Here is a 20,765-nt window from a genome sequence, read left to right as displayed (position 1 = left end):
TTTCTCGGTCGGGACTCTCGGTCGGGAAAACTCTCTCGGTTGGGACTCTCGGTCGGGAAAACTTTCCCATTTTCATGGATTCTGTGTAATGTACGTGAAATGGCATGGATTTTGTGTGATGCAAAAGAAATAAATGTCAAGTCAAAGTTATACTTTGGATTTCGTTTTTTTTATTATTCTCAACACATTCATCTACATTTTACATCTTTTACAATGTTAAAAACGATACAGATACGAAAGTTGACCATGATTTCCTACAAATGCCTGTGTGGCGTTCAGGACTCATATCTGGCTTAGCAATCATCATTGTGTAAGATGAACCACGGCACAACATTTCACATACCCATGATGAAATGAAACAATAAAAATGACAGCTGATCTGAAAATACCAGCCTGAGTTTGTGAAACACACTGCCTGTTTGAAAACTTCCTCATTTGGACTCTCGGTCGGGAAAACTCTCTCGGTCGGGACTCTCGGTCGGGAAAACTTTCTCGGTCGGGAAAACTTTCTCGGTCGGGACTCTCGGTCGGGAAAACTTTCCCGGTCGGGACTCTCGGTCGGGAAAACTTTCTCGGTCGGGAAAACTTTCCCATTTTCATGGATTCTGTGTAATGTACGTGAAATGGCATGGATTTTGTGTGATGCAAAAGAAATAAATGTCAAGTCAAAGTTATACTTTGGATTTCATTTTTGTTATTATTCTCAACACATTCATCTACATTTTACATCTTTTACAATGTTAAAAATGATACAGATACAAAAGTTGACCATGATTTCCCACAAATGCCTGTGTGGCGTTCAGGACTCATATCTGGCTTAGCAATCATCATTGTGTAAGATGAACCACGGCACTTCACATACCCATGATAAAATGAAACAATGAAAATGACAGCTGATCTGAAAATACCAGCCTGAGTTTGTGAAACACACTGCCTGTTTGAAAACTTCCTCATTTTGACTCTCGGTCGGGAAAACTCTCTCGGTCGGGACTCTCGGTCGGGAAAACTTTCTCGGTCGGGACTCTCGGTCGGGAAAACTCTCTCGGTCGGGAAAACTTTCTCGGTCGGGACTCTCGGTCGGGAAAAGTCTCTCGGTCGGGAAAACTTTCTCGGTCTGGAAAACTTTCTCGGTCGGGACTTTCGGTCGGGAAAACTTTCTCGGTCGGGACTCTCGGTCGGGAAAACTCTCTCGGTCGGGACTCTCGGTCGGGAAAACTTTCTCGGTCGGGACTCTCGGTCGGGAAAACTCTCTCGGTCGGGAAAACTTTCCCATTTTCATGGATTCTGTGTAATGTACGTGAAATGGCATGGATTTTGTGTGATGCAAAAGAAATAAATGTCAAGTCAAAGTTATACTTTGGATTTCGCTTTTTTTTTATTATTCTCAACACATTCATCTACATTTTACATCTTTTACAATGTTAAAAACGATACAGATACAAAAGTTGACCATAATTTCCTTCAAATGCCTGTGTGGCGTTCAGGACTCATATCTGGCTTAGCAATCATCATTGTGTAAGATGAACCACGGCACTTCACATACCCATGATAAAATGAAACAATGTAAAATGACAGCTGATCTGAAAATACCAGCCTGAGTTTGTGAAAGACACTGCCTGTTTGAAAACTTCCTCATTTGGACTCTCGGTCGGGAAAACTCTCTCGGTCGGGAAAACTTTCTCGGTCGGGACTCTCGGTCGGGAAAACTCTCTCAGTCGGGACTCTCGGTCGGGAATACTCTCTCGGTCGGGACTCTCGGTCGGGAAAACTTTCTCGGTCGGGAAAACTTTCCCATTTTCATGGATTCTGTGTAATGTACGTGAAATGGCATGGATTTTGATTGATGCAAAAGAAATAAATGTCAAGTCAAAGTTATACTTTGGATTTCGTTTTTTTTATTATTCTCAACACATTCATCTACATTTTACATCTTTTACAATGTTAAAAACGATACAGATACAAAAGTTGACCATGATTTCCTACAAATGCCTGTGTGGCGTTCAGGACTCATATCTGGCTTAGCAATCATCATTGTGTAAGATGAACCACGGCACTTCACATACCCATGATAAAATGAAACAATGAAAATGACAGCTGATCTGAAAATACCAGCCTGAGTTTGTGAAAGACACTGCCTGTTTGAAAACTTCCTCATTTTGACTCTCGGTCGGGAAAACTCTCTCGGTCGGGACTCTCGGTCGGGAAAACTTTCTCGGTCGGGACTCTCGGTCGGGAAAACTTTCTCGGTCGGGAAAACTTTCTCGGTCGGGACTCTCGGTCGGGAAAACTCTCTCGGTCGGGACTCTCGGTCGGGAAAACTTTCTCGGTCGGGACTCTCGGTCGGGAAAACTCTCTCGGTCGGGAAAACTTTCCCATTTTCATGGATTCTGTGTAATGTACGTGAAATGGCATGGATTTTGATTGATGCAAAAGAAATAAATGTCAAGTCAAAGTTATACTTTGGATTTCGTTTTTTTTATTATTCTCAACACATTCATCTACATTTTACATCTTTTACAATGTTAAAAACGATACAGATACGAAAGTTGACCATGATTTCCTACAAATGCCTGTGTGGCGTTCAGGACTCATATCTGGCTTAGCAATCATCATTGTGTAAGATGAACCACGGCACTTCACATACCCATGATAAAATGAAACAATGAAAATGACAGCTGATCTGAAAATACCAGCCTGAGTTTGTGAAACACACTGCCTGTTTGAAAACGTCCTCATTTTGACTCTCGGTCGGGAAAACTTTCTCGGTCGGGACTCTCGGTCGGGAAAATTCTCTCGGTCGGGACTCTCGGTCGGGAAAACTTTCTCGGTCGGGACTCTCGGTCGGGAAAACTCTCTCGGTCGGGAAAACTTTCCCATTTTCATGGATTCTGTGTAATGTACGTGAAATGGCATGGATTTTGTGTGATGCAAAAGAAATAAATGTCAAGTCAAAGTTATACTTTGGATTTCGCTTTTTTTTATTATTCTCAACACATTCATCTACATTTTACATCTTTTACAATGTTAAAAACGATACAGATACAAAAGTTGACCATAATTTCCTTCAAATGCCTGTGTGGCGTTCAGGACTCATATCTGGCTTAGCAATCATCATTGTGTAAGATGAACCACGGCACTTCACATACCCATGATAAAATGAAACAATGTAAAATGACAGCTGATCTGAAAATACCAGCCTGAGTTTGTGAAAGACACTGCCTGTTTGAAAACTTCCTCATTTGGACTCTCGGTCGGGAAAACTCTCTCGGTCGGGAAAACTTTCTCGGTCGGGACTCTCGGTCGGGAAAACTCTCTCAGTCGGGACTCTCGGTCGGGAAAACTCTCTCGGTCGGGACTCTCGGTTGGGAAAACTTTCTCGGTCGGGAAAACTTTCCCATTTTCATGGATTCTGTGTAATGTACGTGAAATGGCATGGATTTTGATTGATGCAAAAGAAATAAATGTCAAGTCAAAGTTATACTTTGGATTTCGTTTTTTTTATTATTCTCAACACATTCATCTACATTTTACATCTTTTACAATGTTAAAAACGATACAGATACAAAAGTTGACCATGATTTCCTACAAATGCCTGTGTGGCGTTCAGGACTCATATCTGGCTTAGCAATCATCATTGTGTAAGATGAACCACGGCACTTCACATACCCATGATAAAATGAAACAATGAAAATGACAGCTGATCTGAAAATACCAGCCTGAGTTTGTGAAAGACACTGCCTGTTTGAAAACTTCCTCATTTTGACTCTCGGTCGGGAAAACTCTCTCGGTCGGGACTCTCGGTCGGGAAAACTTTCTCGGTCGGGACTCTCGGTCGGGAAAACTTTCTCGGTCGGGAAAACTTTCTCGGTCGGGACTCTCGGTCGGGAAAACTCTCTCGGTCGGGACTCTCGGTCGGGAAAACTCTCTCGGTCGGGAAAACTTTCCCATTTTCATGGATTCTGTGTAATGTACGTGAAATGGCATGGATTTTGATTGATGCAAAAGAAATAAATGTCAAGTCAAAGTTATACTTTGGATTTCGTTTTTTTTATTATTCTCAACACATTCATCTACATTTTACATCTTTTACAATGTTAAAAACGATACAGATACGAAAGTTGACCATGATTTCCTACAAATGCCTGTGTGGCATTCAGGACTCATATCTGGCTTAGCAATCATCATTGTGTAAGATGAACCACGGCACTTCACATACCCATGATAAAATGAAACAATGAAAATGACAGCTGATCTGAAAATACCAGCCTGAGTTTGTGAAACACACTGCCTGTTTGAAAACGTCCTCATTTTGACTCTCGGTCGGGAAAACTTTCTCGGTCGGGACTCTCGGTCGGGAAAACTCTCTCGGTCGGGACTCTCGGTCGGGAAAACTTTCTCGGTCGGGACTCTCGGTCGGGAAAACTCTCTCGGTCGGGAAAACTTTCCCATTTTCATGGATTCTGTGTAATGTACGTGAAATGGCATGGATTTTGTGTGATGCAAAAGAAATAAATGTCAAGTCAAAGTTATACTTTGGATTTCGCTTTTTTTTATTATTCTCAACACATTCATCTACATTTTACATCTTTTACAATGTTAAAAACGATACAGATACAAAAGTTGACCATAATTTCCTTCAAATGCCTGTGTGGCGTTCAGGACTCATATCTGGCTTAGCAATCATCATTGTGTAAGATGAACCATGGCACTTCACATACCCATGATAAAATGAAACAATGAAAATGACAGCTGATCTGAAAATACCAGCCTGAGTTTGTGAAAGACACTGCCTGTTTGAAAACTTCCTCATTTGGACTCTCGGTCGGGAAAACTCTCTCGGTCGGGAAAACTTTCTCGGTCGGGACTCTCGGTCGGGAAAACTCTCTCAGTCGGGACTCTCGGTCGGGAAAACTCTCTCGGTCGGGACTCTCGGTCGGGAAAACTTTCTCGGTCGGGAAAACTTTCCCATTTTCATGGATTCTGTGTAATGTACGTGAAATGGCATGGATTTTGTGTGATGCAAAAGAAATAAATGTCAAGTCAAAGTTATACTTTGGATTTCGTTTTTTTTATTATTCTCAACACATTCATCTACATTTTACATCTTTTACAATGTTAAAAACGATACAGATACAAAAGTTGACCATGATTTCCTTCAAATGCCTGTGTGGCGTTCAGGACTCATATCTGGCTTAGCAATCATCATTGTGTAAGATGAACCACGGCACTTCACATACCCATGATAAAATGAAACAATGAAAATGACAGCTGATCTGAAAATACCAGCCTGAGTTTGTGAAACACACTGCCTGTTTGAAAACTTCCTCATTTTGACTCTCGGTCGGGAAAACTCTCTCGGTCGGGACTCTCGGTCGGGAAAACTTTCTCGGTCGGGACTCTCGGTCGGGAAGACTTTCTCGGTCGGGACTCTCGGTCGGGAAAACTCTCTCGGTCGGGACTCTCGGTCGGGAAAACTTTCTCGGTCGGGACTCTCGGTCGGGAAAACTCTCTCGGTCGGGAAAACTTTCCCATTTTCATGGATTCTGTGTAATGTACGTGAAATGGCATGGATTTTGATTGATGCAAAAGAAATAAATGTCAAGTCAAAGTTATACTTTGGATTTCGTTTTTTTTATTATTCTCAACACATTCATCTACATTTTACATCTTTTACAATGTTAAAAACGATACAGATACAAAAGTTGACCATGATTTCCTACAAATGCCTGTGTGGCGTTCAGGACTCATATCTGGCTTAGCAATCATCATTGTGTAAGATGAACCACGGCACTTCACATACCCATGATAAAATGAAACAATGAAAATGACAGCTGATCTGAAAATACCAGCCTGAGTTTGTGAAACACACTGCCTGTTTGAAAACTTCCTCATTTTGACTCTCGGTCGGGAAAACTCTCTCGGTCGGGACTCTCGGTCGGGAAAACTTTCTCGGTCGGGACTCTCGGTCGGGAAGACTTTCTCGGTCGGGACTCTCGGTCGGGAAAACTCTCTCGGTCGGGACTCTCGGTCGGGAAAACTTTCTCGGTCGGGACTCTCGGTCGGGAAAACTCTCTCGGTCGGGAAAACTTTCCCATTTTCATGGATTCTGTGTAATGTACGTGAAATGGCATGGATTTTGATTGATGCAAAAGAAATAAATGTCAAGTCAAAGTTATACTTTGGATTTCGTTTTTTTTATTATTCTCAACACATTCATCTACATTTTACATCTTTTACAATGTTAAAAACGATACAGATACAAAAGTTGACCATGATTTCCTACAAATGCCTGTGTGGCGTTCAGGACTCATATCTGGCTTAGCAATCATCATTGTGTAAGATGAACCACGGCACTTCACATACCCATGATAAAATGAAACAATGAAAATGACAGCTGATCTGAAAATACCAGCCTGAGTTTGTGAAACACACTGCCTGTTTGAAAACGTCCTCATTTTGACTCTCGGTCGGGAAAACTTTCTCGGTCGGGACTCTCGGTCGGGAAAACTCTCTCGGTCGGGACTCTCGGTCGGGAAAACTTTCTCGGTCGGGACTCTCGGTCGGGAAAACTCTCTCGGTCGGGAAAACTTTCCCATTTTCATGGATTCTGTGTAATGTACGTGAAATGGCATGGATTTTGTGTGATGCAAAAGAAATAAATGTCAAGTCAAAGTTATACTTTGGATTTCACTTTTTTTTATTATTCTCAACACATTCATCTACATTTTACATCTTTTACAATGTTAAAAACGATACAGATACAAAAGTTGACCATAATTTCCTTCAAATGCCTGTGTGGCGTTCAGGACTCATATCTGGCTTAGCAATCATCATTGTGTAAGATGAACCATGGCACTTCACATACCCATGATAAAATGAAACAATGAAAATGACAGCTGATCTGAAAATACCAGCCTGAGTTTGTGAAAGACACTGCCTGTTTGAAAACTTCCTCATTTGGACTCTCGGTCGGGAAAACTCTCTCGGTCGGGAAAACTTTCTCGGTCGGGACTCTCGGTCGGGAAAACTCTCTCAGTCGGGACTCTCGGTCGGGAAAACTCTCTCGGTCGGGACTCTCGGTCGGGAAAACTTTCTCGGTCGGGAAAACTTTCCCATTTTCATGGATTCTGTGTAATGTACGTGAAATGGCATGGATTTTGATTGATGCAAAAGAAATAAATGTCAAGTCAAAGTTATACTTTGGATTTCGTTTTTTTTATTATTCTCAACACATTCATCTACATTTTACATCTTTTACAATGTTAAAAACGATACAGATACAAAAGTTGACCATGATTTCCTACAAATGCCTGTGTGGCGTTCAGGACTCATATCTGGCTTAGCAATCATCATTGTGTAAGATGAACCACGGCACTTCACATACCCATGATAAAATGAAACAATGAAAATGACAGCTGATCTGAAAATACCAGCCTGAGTTTGTGAAAGACACTGCCTGTTTGAAAACTTCCTCATTTTGACTCTCGGTCGGGAAAACTCTCTCGGTCGGGACTCTCGGTCGGGAAAACTTTCTCGGTCGGGACTCTCGGTCGGGAAAACTTTCTCGGTCGGGAAAACTTTCTCGGTCGGGACTCTCGGTCGGGAAAACTCTCTCGGTCGGGACTCTCGGTCGGGAAAACTCTCTCGGTCGGGAAAACTTTCCCATTTTCATGGATTCTGTGTAATGTACGTGAAATGGCATGGATTTTGATTGATGCAAAAGAAATAAATGTCAAGTCAAAGTTATACTTTGGATTTCGTTTTTTTTATTATTCTCAACACATTCATCTACATTTTACATCTTTTACAATGTTAAAAACGATACAGATACGAAAGTTGACCATGATTTCCTACAAATGCCTGTGTGGCATTCAGGACTCATATCTGGCTTAGCAATCATCATTGTGTAAGATGAACCACGGCACTTCACATACCCATGATAAAATGAAACAATGAAAATGACAGCTGATCTGAAAATACCAGCCTGAGTTTGTGAAACACACTGCCTGTTTGAAAACGTCCTCATTTTGACTCTCGGTCGGGAAAACTTTCTCGGTCGGGACTCTCGGTCGGGAAAACTCTCTCGGTCGGGACTCTCGGTCGGGAAAACTTTCTCGGTCGGGACTCTCGGTCGGGAAAACTCTCTCGGTCGGGAAAACTTTCCCATTTTCATGGATTCTGTGTAATGTACGTGAAATGGCATGGATTTTGTGTGATGCAAAAGAAATAAATGTCAAGTCAAAGTTATACTTTGGATTTCGCTTTTTTTTATTATTCTCAACACATTCATCTACATTTTACATCTTTTACAATGTTAAAAACGATACAGATACAAAAGTTGACCATAATTTCCTTCAAATGCCTGTGTGGCGTTCAGGACTCATATCTGGCTTAGCAATCATCATTGTGTAAGATGAACCATGGCACTTCACATACCCATGATAAAATGAAACAATGAAAATGACAGCTGATCTGAAAATACCAGCCTGAGTTTGTGAAAGACACTGCCTGTTTGAAAACTTCCTCATTTGGACTCTCGGTCGGGAAAACTCTCTCGGTCGGGAAAACTTTCTCGGTCGGGACTCTCGGTCGGGAAAACTCTCTCAGTCGGGACTCTCGGTCGGGAAAACTCTCTCGGTCGGGACTCTCGGTCGGGAAAACTTTCTCGGTCGGGAAAACTTTCCCATTTTCATGGATTCTGTGTAATGTACGTGAAATGGCATGGATTTTGTGTGATGCAAAAGAAATAAATGTCAAGTCAAAGTTATACTTTGGATTTCGTTTTTTTTATTATTCTCAACACATTCATCTACATTTTACATCTTTTACAATGTTAAAAACGATACAGATACAAAAGTTGACCATGATTTCCTTCAAATGCCTGTGTGGCGTTCAGGACTCATATCTGGCTTAGCAATCATCATTGTGTAAGATGAACCACGGCACTTCACATACCCATGATAAAATGAAACAATGAAAATGACAGCTGATCTGAAAATACCAGCCTGAGTTTGTGAAACACACTGCCTGTTTGAAAACTTCCTCATTTTGACTCTCGGTCGGGAAAACTCTCTCGGTCGGGACTCTCGGTCGGGAAAACTTTCTCGGTCGGGACTCTCGGTCGGGAAAACTTTCTCGGTCGGGACTCTCGGTCGGGAAAACTCTCTCGGTCGGGACTCTCGGTCGGGAAAACTTTCTCGGTCGGGAAAACTCTCTCGGTCGGGAAAACTTTCCCATTCTCATGGATTCTGTGTAATGTACGTGAAATGGCATGGATTTTGATTGATGCAAAAGAAATAAATGTCAAGTCAAAGTTATACTTTGGATTTCGTTTTTTTTATTATTCTCAACACATTCATCTACATTTTACATCTTTTACAATGTTAAAAACGATACAGATACAAAAGTTGACCATGATTTCCTACAAATGCCTGTGTGGCGTTCAGGACTCATATCTGGCTTAGCAATCATCATTGTGTAAGATGAACCACGGCACTTCACATACCCATGATAAAATGAAACAATGAAAATGACAGCTGATCTGAAAATACCAGCCTGAGTTTGTGAAACACACTGCCTGTTTGAAAACGTCCTCATTTTGACTCTCGGTCGGGAAAACTTTCTCAGTCGGGACTCTCGGTCGGGAAAACTCTCTCGGTCGGGACTCTCGGTCGGGAAAACTTTCTCGGTCGGGACTCTCGGTCGGGAAAACTCTCTCGGTCGGGAAAACTTTCCCATTTTCATGGATTCTGTGTAATGTACGTGAAATGGCATGGATTTTGTGTGATGCAAAAGAAATAAATGTCAAGTCAAAGTTATACTTTGGATTTCGTTTTTTTTATTATTCTCAACACATTCATCTACATTTTACATCTTTTACAATGTTAAAAACGATACAGATACAAAAGTTGACCATGATTTCCTTCAAATGCCTGTGTGGCGTTCAGGACTCATATCTGGCTTAGCAATCATCATTGTGTAAGATGAACCACGGCACTTCACATACCCATGATAAAATGAAACAATGAAAATGACAGCTGATCTGAAAATACCAGCCTGAGTTTGTGAAACACACTGCCTGTTTGAAAACTTCCTCATTTTGACTCTCGGTCGGGAAAACTCTCTCGGTCGGGACTCTCGGTCGGGAAAACTTTCTCGGTCGGGACTCTCGGTCGGGAAAACTTTCTCGGTCGGGACTCTCGGTCGGGAAAACTCTCTCGGTCGGGACTCTCGGTCGGGAAAACTTTCTCGGTCGGGACTCTCGGTCGGGAAAACTCTCTCGGTCGGGAAAACTTTCCCATTTTCATGGATTCTGTGTAATGTACGTGAAATGGCATGGATTTTGATTGATGCAAAAGAAATAAATGTCAAGTCAAAGTTATACTTTGGATTTCATTTGTTTTATTATTCTCAACACATTCATCTACATTTTACATCTTTTAGAATGTTAAAAACGATACAGATACGAAAGTTGACCATGATTTCCTACAAATGCCTGTGTGGCGTTCAGGACTCATATCTGGCTTAGCAATCATCATTGTGTAAGATGAACCATGGCACTTCACATACCCATGATAAAATGAAACAATGAAAATGACAGCTGATCTGAAAATACCAGCCTGAGTTTGTGAAACACACTGCCTGTTTGAAAACTTCCTCATTTTGACTCTCGGTCGGGAAACTCTCTCGGTCGGGACTCTCGGTCGGGAAAACTTTCTCGGTCGGGACTCTCGGTCGGGAAAACTCTCTCGGTCGGGACTCTCGGTCGGGAAAACTTTCTCGGTCGGGACTCTCGGTCGGGACTCTCGGTCGGGACTCTCGGTCGGGAAAACTTTCTCGGTCGGGACTCTCGGTCGGGAAAACTTTCTCAGTCGGGACTCTCAGTCGGGAAAACTCTCTCGGTCGGGAAAACTTTCTCGGTCGGGACTCTCGGTCGGGAAAACTCTCTCGGTCGGGACTTTCGGTCGGGAAAACTTTCTCGGTCGGGATAAGTCCCTCGGTCGGGAAAGTTTTGGTGTAAAGAAAGGTTTGCTGTTTTGATGGATTCTGTGTAATATTCGTGCAATGGCATGGATTTTGTGTGATGCAAAAGAAATAAATGTCATGGCAAAGCTGTACTTTGGATTTCGTTTTTTATTATTCTCAACACAATCAGCTACATTTTACATCTTTTACAATGTTAAAAACGATACACATACACAAGTTGACCATGATTTCCTACAAATGCCTGTGTGGCGTTTGTAGGTCTGTGTGGTGTTTCAATATTGTGTAAGAGGAACCCCGGCACAACATTTCACATACCCATGAGAAAATGAAACAATGAAAATGACAGCTGGTCTGAAAATACCAGCGTGAGTTTGTGAAACACACTGCCTGTTTGAAAACTTTCTCATTTGGGACTCTCAGCCGGAACAACTTGCTCGGTCGGGAAAACTCTCTCTGTCGGGACTCTCGGTCGGGAAAACTTTCTCGGTTGGGAAAACTTTTTCGGTCGGGACTCTCGGTTGGCAAAACTTTTTCAGTCGGGAAAACTCCCTCGGTCGGGAAAGTTTTGGTGTAAACAAAGGGTTGCCGTTTTGATGGATTCTGTGTAATGTACGTTAAATGGCATGCATTTTGTGTGATGCAAAAGAAATAAATCTCATGGCAAAGCAGTACTTTGGATTTCGTTTTTTATTATTTTCAACACAATCAGCTACATTTTACATCTTTTACAATGTTAAAAACGATACACATACACAAGTTGACCATGATTTCCTACAAATGCTTGTGTGGCGTTTGCAGGCCTGTGTGGCGTTTCATCATTGTGCAAGATGAACCACGGCACAACACTTCACATACCCATGATAAAATGAAACAATGAAAATGACAGTTTGTGAAAAACTCTGCCTGTTTGAAAACTTTCTCATTTGGGACTCTCGGTCGGGAAAACTTTTTCGGTCGGGACAACTCTCTCGGTCGGGACTCTCGGTCGGGAAAACGTTCTCAGTCGGGACTCTCGGTCGGGACTCTCGGTCGGGACTCTCGGTCGGGAAAACTCCCTCGGTCGGGAAAGTTTTGGTGTAAAGAAAGGTTTGCCGTTTTGATGGATTCTGTGTCCTGTACGTGAAATGGCATCGATTTTGTGTGATGCAAAAGAAATAAATCTCATGGCATCGATCTAAGGCTGAGGGTTCAAAGTTTCATTAATGAGAAATTGTTTCAGTGGGGATAGCATGTCAAAGCCGACCGAGAGTCCCGATCACGAAAGGTTTCCCGGCCGAGAGCCGGTCGGGAAAACGCTGCCGGTCGGGAAACTTTGTTAATGTTATATTAGATGATATTGTTGAACAGGAGCTAAGTACCTAGTTCTGAAGCCACGCGTTGGGAAAACGCCGCCCATCAGGAAAGTGCTGCCGGTCGGGGATGTCGGTCAGGAAAGTGCAGTCCATTGGGAAAACTCTGTAAGCGTGTATGTGTGCGGCTGTTCTGCTCATCTCATCTCATAAGACACAAAGTTAATTAAAGAGTTTCAGTTGGGCAACTGGACATGGCACATAATCATCCGCATGACCAGTGGTATCAGAAACCCAGTTACGCGGACCAAAGAAACCGCAGCGTACCTTCTGTACTTTGGAATGTGCAACAAAGGAGAGAATATGAACTCAAACAAGCTCAGCGACACACAGCGAAACACAACTACAGACCCGTCGCTGTTCCGAGAGAAACAGCAAGACAGGACACCAGCGACGATGTCGTTCTCCAGGCAGATCGCTTCCCACGTAAGAGGCCTAGGAACGTGATTGTGGTAAACAACCAAAAAGAGAAATATCTTCGTTTGGACAGAAGAGGTTTTGAGCAGAAGCGAAACCACAACCGCCAGGAAAACTGGCCGGCCGCAGGACCATATCCAATTAAAAGGAATAACAACCGTGTGTACTGCGAACCGGATCGTGTAGCAACTAGACCAGTCGACCAAATAAAACGCCATAGGCGGCAGTACCGCGAAAACGACAACCAGCAAAATGTAAGGGATGTCCACAGTGATAAAAGAAAACCACTCTCATCCCGAAGGCTGCAACAGACCACCAGAGAGGTCAGATGGAAGAAACCCATCTCCATCAAGCACCCCGTGCCTACCACGAGAGTCAGTCTAGATCAAGAGAGCATCAGAATTAAACCTCAACAACAGAAACAACGTCCCAAGAATGATGCGAGACAAACAAGCCTTACACACACGCGTGCTCCGCCGGTGAAGACTTGTAGTTCAAAGAGACCGTGGAGAAACGAGAAACAGTTCAACAGCCCACAAACCACCGACTCCGACGATGAGTCTGATTGTGACAAGGAACAAGAAGAAATGCAACCTGTGCAAAATGTGCGTTTGAGTTCCTCTGGTTCCAGTTCATCGAGTTCGAGTTCGTCTAGTTCCTCAGATTCCGATTCCTCTGAATCAGAAACCAAAGATGCACAGAGACCACCATATTATCCTGAAAGAAATAGTAGTCCGTGGAATGGAATAAAACGTACCAGCCCTGCTTCCTCTGTTAATCTCACTCGGCCCTCAGCTGAACGTGAACAAACAGCAAAAAACAAGTGCCATTCGCCGACAAACAACACTCCAATAATGAACGCACAAAAAAAAGCTTGCGTGTCATCACGTAACCCATCAGCTCAACAATCTCGGATAGAGCACAAGAGCACCAACAACAGCCAACACAGCCAAAAAAAGAAACAGAAGACCAAAGTCACTTCCTGGCCAAGTTCCCTGGCAGAAGGGGCCAACCAACAAAACCTCAAAAACACTACCAATGGACCCCCCTCACCAGGAAAGCCTGTGAACAGCCCCCCACAAAGTACTCCTAACAAGAAGAAAAGTAAGGGCGCCTCCTCACCAAGTACAGGTGTAAGCGTCCCATCGCGTAACCCTCAACGGGTGAGGCTGAAACGCTGGAATACAAAAACCAACCAAACACCCTGTAAAAGAACAACGAAAACCAAACGTGTGGTAACTACAACGCCTCCGCAAAAAACACAGTGTGTGCTCAGCAAGTCATCACCCACTGCACCAAAAGGCCAAATGGAGAACCTCGACTTGAAAATGGAGGAGATTCCTCCTGAGATAGACCCCGCTGAAACAGCGCACGAAACCACCACCATTGGAGATACTCAGGTCCATGATAACACTGAGATACAGATGTTGCGCGATCCAAAGGAGGACGCTGATTGCATATCCGAGCGTCACGGCGAACCCGCACTTGCAAACTGCGAGACCGGCAGTCTAGCCCCGCTTCAAGGTGATATGCCAACTGAAGGCGGTCACAACTCGGGTCACGACATCGACTTGATCAGCGCTGCAAAAACCCAAGCGCTAATCCAGGTGTTAAATAACAATAACCCATCATACCTGTCAGAGGGTACCTCACGACAAGTTACAACGCAGCAGCAACAAAGCGCAGGTCCAGAGTCTGCAGATCTCTCAGCTGAGGAGACAATCAGAGCCAATGAAAGTTTGTAAGTCAATCATTTTGCATAACATAACCCAACTGATCTGTATCAAAGGTAAACTAATGCTGTTTTTAAAAAAAAATTGTACAGGTTCCATAACAATAACCCATCATACCCGTCAGAAGGTACCTCACGACAAGTTACAACGCAGCAGCAGCAACAAAGCGCTGGCCCAGAGTCTGCAGATCCCTCAGCTGAGGAGACAAAAAGAGCCACTGAAAGTTTGTAAGTCAATCATTTTGCATAACATAACCCAACTGATCTGTATCACAGGGAAACTAATGCTGTTTTTTTTAAAAAACAAATTGTACAGGTTCCACGTAATGGATGAGTTTCAAGAGAGCGCTGCGTACATAAATGACATGCAAGAACATTTCACCCCACTAAATGGTCCACAATTTGCCGACGTGCTCGTGTTGGTAGTGGAAGGGACCTGTAACGCTTATAGTAGCAACGACCAACAAGCCTCGTACCTCTTGCCACCGCATAATGCAGAACCTAGCGCGGATACTCACACTCTGATGATCAGCCATGAAAACTCAGATGGGCTGTCAGTCGAACCCAAACAAACAACCCCCTTTGAAGAACACGTTGGTAAAACAATAACAGAAGAAGCCAGCTCGCACATCCACACCGGGGATGAGTCGACCACTAAAGCATACCGACAATCACCTTCCGACACATCCTTCCTCCCAAGGCTGTCCCGGAGGAGTCCAAATGAAAACTTCCAAGACTGGAACCGAGAGTATCGTGAATTCCTGCAATCCATACTTGAAATGGTGCAAAAGTCCATCAGATGCACAGTCTGCGAATGCACATTCAACAATACTGTACTCTGCAGTAATTACATCATCAAGTTAAACCGACCAGTTCAGTGCGCCTGTGGTTGTGTGATATGCTCACTGTGTTACACCAAAGACCGAGGTTGTGTTAAGCACAAGATAGTATCAAAACGCGCTACTGTCAACGTTACAGCTAGTCAGCTGGCTAACATAGCTGAAGCCGATGCTCAGTGGGATCTACAGCTAGATAACACAGCTCCATTTAGGACCGAGATCAACAGAAGCGTACAAGATATTATACACCTGCACCGCAGCGCTCCCACCGTAGACGAATTGAAACAAGGTTAGTTGTGAAAGTGTTGTCTTGTGTGTCTATGCTATCCACTGCGAGCGATGTTCATATTTTCGTATGTTTTCTTTTTTTTTCTGTTTAAGCTTTCGAGAGTTTGATCAACGCACAAGATGTGACGGCCTTCAGGTACTGGCTCAACTCCCCCATGCCGCAGCAGTCGGCGTACAGATACGTGTGTATACCGCACGTTCCAGGCTTCTGGGATCACATCGTGGTGGGATGCAACGTGCCCAACACAGAAGCTATCCTAGCCTCTGATGTACACACACCAAGATTGTTTGATGTTAACATGGGTGCCGTAGACTTTCATTGGTGTTGTTTTGTATTCGTTGACCGCGTTATCCTGGCCATGTGGTGCTCCACGAGAAATAATGACACTGGTGTCATCCTACTGCCAATCACCGACAGAGCCGACAATCGAGTACGGACTTTGACATCGTCTAAGGAGTTTAACTCTATGGTGTACTATCTACATAGATGGGTTTGTGTGAATTATGGCAAAGGAACGTTAGACCTTGTCAAGGTCGTATTCGATTGCATGCCTTCCGAGAGTCCCACTTTTGCTCATTTCATCTCTATGCTCGCAGCTAAAACTGGCATGGATGCAACTGTGCCTCAGATTAAACAGCAAAGAACAGAGACAGATTTAAGCTATGCCATTGACCTCAGGTACCCAGAGCAGCTATTTAGTCAACCCCCTGACTATCTGGATGGAGATCCTAAGATCGACATCACACACGAGTTTGGGTGTAATCGTGTTATGGCACTTCATATGCCTCAGGTCTATACTTGCAATGATGACTTACTCAGACCTCTGTGATAACTGGGAATTGTTGAAAGTGTTTGTTTGTAATTTTGATATGGTGCTCGTAATCGTGTTACGGTGCTTCATATGCCTAAGGTCTGTACTCACTATGATGACTTACTACTGGGACCATTGTGATAACTGGGAATTGTTGAAGTGTTTGTTTCTGTTACATTTCTCGTCAATGATGACTTACTACTGGGACCACTGTGATAACTGGGAATTGTTGAAGTGTTTGTTTCTGTTACATTTCTCGTCACGTGTGTACTTTTATCTAACACTGGTGTACCTTGGGAAACTTTTTTGTACATTTACATTTCAATAGTGTGAAATCACCATATATGAACTTTGTTAGTGTTCACAGAATGTATTATCTAAATCATGAAGCTTTTACTTGTTTCTGTCTTACATGTATTTTGATCAACACTGTAGTCGAACTCTTGATGATGGGAGGGATCCGAGGTCGTTATGATACCCACCAGAAGTATCCAGTTCATAAGGAAAGACCGTCATGTATAACATTTTATATTTCTTACAGCAGGTCTTACTGGATGTCTTACATCTCTTGCACTTGATCTCTTTTGTTTTGTATTTTGCACTGCCTTTTACATTTACATATATGCCTTGCATGTCATTAAAGGTGTTACAAGAACTCTTATATTGTATGGTTGTTTGTACTTGACGACAAAAGCCTTGATCGTGTGAAACATGCGAAGTACACGAATGTGTTCCTCTGAGACAGAGGACCATGACAAAAGCTACTACGCTTTATAATTCTGGATGGTACACTGAACAGCGTCACATTCACTGACACGGGCACACATCTTAAATCTGTGCAATACACAAAATCTACATACATAGGTAAAATTGCGCTCTTGCGTCGGGCAACATACTGTCGGTTGGGAGATTATCTCTCGGTCCGGATATTATTTTTTTTTTTGTTTTGGTCTCTTATGGGGTATGCATATAAAATGTCAGCACAGCACACAACTGAACAGTTATATCATTCAACTTCACAAGAGTTAGTTGGTGTACGCCTGGATCATCTACTGTAGTTCTGGGATGGAACTTTCATGGAAATTTCGCATCTCACACTACCTGAGCAAAAATCGAAATGATTTCGAGTGGTTATTGAAAACACTGAGTGAAGACCAAGGATGTCTCAATGAAAAACAGCAGGATTTCGTCAAGCGTGCGTTTAAGAAACACAAACATGAGACTGAGCACATGCTACATCCCGAGTGTCTGATCTCCAAACTGTCCAGGTTCATGGGCACAAAGGATGCAGAAACGATGATCATGGGCATGTTTGAATTATTAAAAACCGATGCTGTGACGTCACACAAGGATTACAACGTCACATGTCCTCTTGAACTGAAAATCCAAGGAGAACTTGACTACATCGATGAGAAACAAGCGTTGTGTCATGTGTTCTCCATGCTGAGCGCGAATGAGCTATGTCGAGTGAAGAAGCTGTTGTCATGGAGGATTGTGCAACGAGAGGCCAGCATTCCCTATGGTACTATGGAATTGATGAGCAGCTACCAACTGGCTGAAAAGGTCACAAATCACTTTTATGGCATGCACAAATGTATCATGTTCGCGATCCTAATCCTTTTGGATCGCAAGGATCTGATGCCGGGGTTGGATATCCCGGAGGAGACACATCTGGTCATCTGGGAAAAATGACTGTTGTGACAAACATTTGCTGACATTGTTACGTTTGTACCAAGAACCTATAGCTGTGATTACTAACAATGTTGGTGAAAAAAAAATAAAGCTTTATTCCATTACGTGACTGATATTCGACTGTTCTTTGACTGTTTTTTTTTTCTTGTTTTATTGAAGACACCAGTCGAGATTATGGCTAGTCATAATGATTGGTGGATCACAGATGGTGACGATTGGCTCAAGGCAACACTTATAGCTGCTCCGATCTTGATTGTGTTTGGTTTAATTTTGATCGCCTACAGGCTCCACGGAAAACGAACATCATCGTACATTTACAAACCAGGCTCTCAGACTCGCATTTACGGCTCTGTGTATGAGCCTACCACCTGCGCAATCGACGAGAATGTGTGCTCCGATGAAGAAATACACGTCACCATAGCGTACCCGCACAGCCCTTCGGTTTTGACCATGTCCAAGGAGCAACAGCAATGCAAGACCAGAACAGAGGCCGACTGATGGTGTAGCTCGCTAAAAGCATTATGACATATTCTGTGTACACTTGAGTGGTCTGGAAATATCTGACACACAAACAGTGGATAATGTATCATCAACATGCTTTATTGGTTTTTCACACAATTATACTTCTGTACTGTGAAACCTAGTCATTCTAATGTATCTGTTTCTCTGAACACAAAGAGTGTAAAGGCAATACACACCATAAACGAAAAGTACGAAAGACACAATTAGAACCAGTATCATAGTCCATGTACACCACTTGTTGTGTTGTTCGGGGTTAGAGGCAATATACTGGGTGTGATTCCACATTGTTTAGGTGAATTGCTTTAGGCTGTAATATGGCCGCGAATCCAGCGTAGGGTTTTCTCAGCGGCTTGGTTCTTTGCTTGTTGCTTAGAGGCTCCAGTGCCTAAAGCAAAACATAAACACAGTTGAATGTGTTGAGATTGCACGTAGTGTGATTAAAAAATTAAAAAAAATAAATAAATCACAGGCCTCCGGCGCCTGGAGCGAAGCACAAACACAATGGAAATCTTTTGAGATTACACATATTGTGAGTAGATAACACTACATCAATCAATCAATCAATCAATCAATCAATATACTTTATTAATCCCAAGGGAAATTAGGGTTACAGCAGGCAGCACGCTAATGGCGCATGCGCACTTACAAAGGAACCTTCTGACCAACTTACACAAACATCACATTGGGGAGACATGTCAGAAAGGTAGGCTGATAGGAAAAAAACAATGAAAATACATAACATGAGGAGAGAGGAGGAGAAAAAAAACTCCACTCAGACTGAGCTCCTAGTGGGAGAACAGTTTGATAACAGAAAAAACACCTCAGCACAAAAAGCACATGACTATCAATACACCATAGAAACACAAGACAAGCAACAGGGGCGGGTAAAGGGTAAGAGAGAGCCGGTGTAGACAGCGCTTCCGGTCCTGCAGCATGTCTGCGCTGGTCCAGTCGACCGCCATCTTCCCCGGTAGGGCACAAGCATCGAAGGCATTTGGAAGGGAGGGGGGGTCAGTGTGTGCATATCAGTGTATGTGTATGTGTGTGTGTATGTCCAGAGTCAAGCTGAGACAGTGTCCTTCGCCCTGCCAGGCTAAGTAAACAGTCTTCCAGCCAACTCAGGTGGCCTTGCATGGAATAGGGAGGAACAGTCTAAACACACTCGTTATCTGGGATTGTTTTGATCGGCTCCAGCCTTGAGCCCGCAGCTGGCGCTGGAGGGGTAGCCGCATTAAGATGGCGATTTCTTTCCAACAACTCATGAATTTCGAGCTGTATTTGTTTTAGCACTCCGACACTGGTCTCTCCATCTCCCGTTGGATAGCTGCCAGTTTCTCCATGATGTTGTTTACCTTCAACTACATGCTTTACCGTGTAAGTATGTACGGACGCAGTCGTCTAGAATTTCGTCCAGAGGTATAGTAACCTGGCACTGGCACCTGAATAGACAAGTCTCTTCAATGCGTTCTACATCATACACTGGTAAGGGCCATTTGTTCTTCTGGCAGATTTCCTATTGAATTGGAACGATTGTATTATTCCTCTGTACAAGTATGTATTAGTGTGTAAATATTAAATACAACTCCTATACCTGCAGTTGTCCAATGTTGTTCACGAAATCTTTGGCGTCTTTTTTCTCAGGGTCTATGTCTTATTTTCTCTCAGACTTGTTGTCCTTTTTTCTCTCAGACCGGTTCTCCTCTTTCTGCTCAGAATCGCTGTCCTCTTTTCGCTCAGAATCTTGTACACATTCGCTTTCCTGACACTCAGTTGTATGGACATTACAAGTCTTTTGTTGTAACAAGGCATACAACGTTTTCGAGGCTTGCCGTTTGGCTTTTTTAATCGTTGTACCAATTCCTACAGCTGTACGATCAACGTCACTATCAAAGTACGCGGTGACAGCATGCATAGGCCTGCGTGTCAAACCAGTAGTTTCTACAGTGTACACCACTTGACAACCTTTAGAGTCAGCGTATTCTTTTAACAGTGAAATCCAATTGACCTCCATCGTGTAATAAGAGTAATGCGTATTGACCGCACCACAGTGTTTATGCACACAATCTCCTAAATGAGTGTCGTCTTAAACGCAGCCACTCGGTAAAGTGCTCTTGGCTGGGAAAAACAC

General features: G+C 43.1%; 1 protein-coding gene across 1 annotated transcript in view; it reads right to left on the bottom strand.

The window, feature by feature from the left end:
- LOC134633524 (integrin alpha-M-like) overlaps nt 1-20,765 on the bottom strand; it is a 216,923-nt gene that overhangs the window by 166,419 nt on the left and 29,739 nt on the right. The gene's annotated exons all lie outside the window — the stretch shown is intronic.

Source organism: Pelmatolapia mariae, linkage group LG8 (genome assembly GCF_036321145.2).
Source record: "Pelmatolapia mariae isolate MD_Pm_ZW linkage group LG8, Pm_UMD_F_2, whole genome shotgun sequence".
Lineage (NCBI taxonomy): Eukaryota > Metazoa > Chordata > Actinopteri > Cichliformes > Cichlidae > Pelmatolapia > Pelmatolapia mariae.
This window is presented reverse-complemented; position numbering and strand designations above follow the sequence as displayed.